We start from the raw sequence: 4596 nt of genomic DNA, 5'->3' as shown, positions 1-4596 counted from the left end.
TTTCCTAATTCTAATTTTTCCAAAACAGAAAATATAAAAGCTAAAAAAAGGAAATAAATCAAAATATCTATATATGGTATTATATATCAAAAAAATGAAAAAAAGAATCTCTACCCGAATAACATTTTTTTAAAGCCAAAATAAAAACTTAAATTTTTTTTTTCAGAAAGATCTTTTTGCAATTATTTTTGCAAAAGAATTTTGCGTTTTCTTTGCTCAAATATTTCAGAGATTTGCCCGCACTTTGGAGGGTCATTTTCCTCCGCTCTCTCTCTCTTGCGGGCAAGAGAGTTTTCTCCGGGCATTTCTCGCGCGAGGAAAAACGAAAATGCAAATCGAAAGGACGAAAGAAATTCACGAGCTAAATTTATTTCAATCACTTATGCAAAGATGCTTAGCTACAATGTAAAACATTCCCAATTAGGAAAATTGGGATGTTACAAACCTACCCACCTTAAGATGAATCTCACCCTCGAGATTCGGGTTGGCTAGAAAATAGGTGCGGGTGGTCTCGACGAAGATCCTCTTCTCGTTCCCAGGTGGCTTCTTCCTCGGTGTGGTGGCTCCACAACACCTTGAAGAACTTGATGATCTTGCTGCGGGTAAGTCTGTTGGCAGTCTCGAGAATCCGGACGGGTTTCTCCTCATACGTCAGATCACTGTCAAGCTGTATGGCCTCTAGGGGCACTGTATCTCTCAAGGAACATCGGCCATCTCAGCGTGGCATTTCTTCAACTGGGAAATGTGGAAGACATCATGAACTCCGGACAATCCTTCCGGCAGTTCCAGTTGGTATGCAACTTTGCCTCTACGTTCAAGAATTTTGTAGGGGCCAATGAATCGAGGTGCTAATTTTCCTTTCACACCGAATCTCTTGATTCCTCGAAGTGGAGAGACCCGAAGGTATGCTCGGTCTCCCACTTCATACGTTACTTCCTTGCGTTTGCTGTCGGCATAACTCTTCTGCCTGGACTGAGCTATCTTGAGTCGGTCACGAATTAGCTTGACCTTCTATTCAGAATCTCGGATAAGGTCGGGACCAAAAAGTTGTCGGTCTCCAACTCCATCCCACATCAACGGTCTTCTGCACCTCCTTCCGTATAGAGCTTCGAAAGGGGCCATCTTCAAACTGGTCTGGTAGCTGTTGTTGTATGAGAACTCGGCATACGGTAAATTGTCATCCCAACTAGACCCATAGTCTAGTGCGCAGGCTCTCAACATGTCCTCCAGAATCTGGTTAACTCTCTCGGTCTGTCCATCTGTCTGCTGGTGAAAAGCTGTACTGAACTCCAATCTCGTTCCCAAGGTTTCATGCAGTTGGTGCCAAAATTTTGATGTGAGCTGAGTCCCTCTATCGGACACAATGCTCTTCGGTACTCCGTGCAGACATACGATCCTCATCATATATCTCTTGGCCAGCTTGGCACTCGTGTAAGTAGTCTTCACCGGAATGAAGTGAGCTACCTTGGCCAAACGATTGACCACAACCCAAATAGAATCATAGACAAAACGGGTCCTGGGAAATCCTGTGATGAAGTCCATACCAAGCTTTTCCCATTTCCACTCGGGTATCGGCAGAGGTTGGAGCAAACCTGCTGGCTTCTGATGCTCGGCTTTTACTCGCTGACAAACATCGCATATAGCTACGTACTCGGCAATGTCTTTCTTCAATCCTGTCCACCAGAAACTTTCTTTCAAATCCAGAGACATCTTGGTGTTGCCGGGGTGTATCGAGTACGGGGATTCATGGGCCTCCTGAAGTATCAACTTCCTGAGTTCGGGATCATTGGGCACATAGATGCGATCCTCAAACCATAAAGTTCCGTGTTCATCCTCACGAAAACCTTTAGCCTTCCCGTCTTCCATTTTCTGCTCAATCTCAGCTATCTCCTTGTCTGATTTCTGTGCCCCGCGGATCTTTTCTGTCAAAGTGGACTGAATTTCTAGAGTGGCAACCAATCCTCTTGGAACTATCTCCAATTTGAGCTCTGGAGGTCATCGACTAACTCCTGGGGTAATCCTCCTGCTGTGAGCGTCTTCACATAACTCTTGCGGCTCAACGCATCGGCTACAACATTTGCCTTGCCTGGGTGATAATGCAATCTCATGTCATAGTCCTTGATCAACTCTAGCCATCGCCTCTGTCTGAGGTTCAACTCCTTCTGCGTGAAGATATACTTCAGGCTCTTGTGATTAGTGTAAACATCACAACTATTTCCGATCAGGAAATGTCTCCACGTCTTGAGAGCGTGCAATACGGCTGCTATTTCCAAGTCATGTGTGGCATAATTCAACTCATGAGGTCTGAACTGTCTGGATGCATAGGCTACAACTTTGCCTTCTTGCATGAGCACTCCTCCAAGTCCTTGACGAGAAGCGTCACAGTAAACCTGGAAATCCTTCCAAATGTTCGGCAATATCAGCACTGGGGCTGTAACAAGGCGTTTCTTCAGCTCTTGAAAACTGATTTCACATTCCTCAGTCCAAATATACTTGGATTCCTTCTTCAACAACTCTGTCATGGGCTGGGCAATCTTTGAGAAATTCTAAATGAACCTCCGGTAATATCCGGCAAGTCCGAGGAAACTGCGGATCTCCTTGACCGAAGTGGGTGCTACCCATTCGGTGACTGCTGCGACCTTGGCAGGGTCCACTGCTATTCCTTCTCCTGAGATGACGTGTCCGAGAAATCCGACTTCCTTCAACCAAAACTCACATTTGCTGAACTTTGCATATAGCTTATGCTCTTGAAGCTTCTCCAGAACTAGACGCAGATGTTCCTTGTGTTCCTCTTCGTTCTTGGAGAATATCAGTATGTCATCGATGAACACCACGACAAACTTGTCCAAGTATTCCATAAATACCTTGTTCATCAGATTCATAAAATATGCCGGAGCATTAGTCAGTCCAAATGACATGACCGTGTACTCATACATGCCGTACCGAGTGGTAAAGGCTGTCTTGGGTATATCCTGTTCACGAATCTTCAACTGATGATACCCGGATCGAAGATTGATCTTTGAGAATACGCGAGCTCCAACTAACTGATCGAACAGATCGTTGATCATCGGCAAGGGGTACATGTTCTTGATGCTCACATTGTTCAATGCACGATAATCGACAACCATTCTCAGGGACATGTCCTTCTTTTCAACCAAGAGCACTGGGGCTCCCCAAGGTGAAGAACTTGGGCGAATATACCCTTTGTCCAATAACTCCTTATTTTGCTTCTTGATTTCTATCAAGTCATTTGCGGGCATCCGATAAGGTCTCTTGGATATCGGGGCTGTTCCGGGTAATAGCTCAATCAAGAACTCTATCTCCCTATCGGGTGGCATGCCCGGCAATTCCTCCGGAAATACATCTGGGTACTCCTGTACAATCGGTACTTCCTCCTGGACTACTCCCGCGAGAGAGTTTACTCGCTTATTCCGTGTCGGGCGCTGAGACACGTACTTAATCTGCTTCTGCTCTGGGGTGGTGAGCAAAATAGACTTAAGGGCACAATCGATATTCCCTTCATACTTGGCCAACCAATCCATGCCTAGGATTACATCCAATCCCTGGGACTCTAATACGATGAGGTCGGTGGGAAAATTATGATTCCCGATGTTGAGACTCAAAGCATGGCATCCTATCCCGGCTGTCATCATGCCTCCTGGGGAACTGACCTTAATAGGTTGGCTGAGGGTTCTAGTTGGCAAACTATACTTTTCCACAACTACCCTTGATATGAATGAATGCGTTGCACCAGAATCAAAAAGTACCAATACAGGACGTGAATTTAGCAAAAACTTACCAACCACAGTATCGGGGTGATCATAGACCTCTTCAACATCAATGTGGTTCACCTAATCTCGAGGAAAAGGATTGGGCTTCTTTGCTGCAGAGTTGCCGTTGCCGTTGCCGTTTCCATTTCCCTGCTTGTTCTGGGGACAATCAGTGGCATAGTGTCCCGTCTTCTGACACATGAAGCAAGTGATGTGAGTCAGATCCTTCTGAGCTAGAGCTGAATTCTGCTGAGTGCCGGTACCGCCATTCTTGAAGTTGCTGTTGTTGCGGTGGTTCCCATTTCCTCCATGGTTGTGGCCTCCAAGGTTGTGCACTGGGTGGTTATGCTGAACGTGTCCTCCAAACATACCGGATCCAATCCCGGTATACCCTGGATAAGGGGTGTAGCGAGGCTTCTACTGAGTGTCGGAGTTGAAATTTCCAACCCCATACTTTCGCTTGCGGTTCTCCATCTGCTGGTGTTTCCCCTCCAAGATGAGGGCCTTATCAACCAGCTCCTAGTAGTTGTTGAAAGTGGCTACAGTCAACTGAATGCTTAGCTAGTCATTGAGTCCTTCCAAGAACTTTTCCTGCTTGGCCGCATCATCGGCCACATCTCCAGGTGCATAACGGGCGAGCATGCTGAATTCATCAACGTACTGGGCCACAGTGCGATTCCCCTGGCTTAAGTTGCGAAACTCACGCTTCTTCAGACTCATTGCTCCAGCTGAGACATGCGCGGTGCGGAAGGCTTGCTTGAATTGCTCCCAAGTGACTCCAGCAATGGGGTAAGTGGTGGTGTAGTTCTCCCACCAAGCAGCTGCA

This window comes from Hordeum vulgare, chromosome 4H (genome assembly GCF_904849725.1).
Source record: "Hordeum vulgare subsp. vulgare chromosome 4H, MorexV3_pseudomolecules_assembly, whole genome shotgun sequence".
Taxonomy (NCBI): domain Eukaryota; kingdom Viridiplantae; phylum Streptophyta; class Magnoliopsida; order Poales; family Poaceae; genus Hordeum; species Hordeum vulgare.
This window is presented reverse-complemented; position numbering follows the sequence as displayed.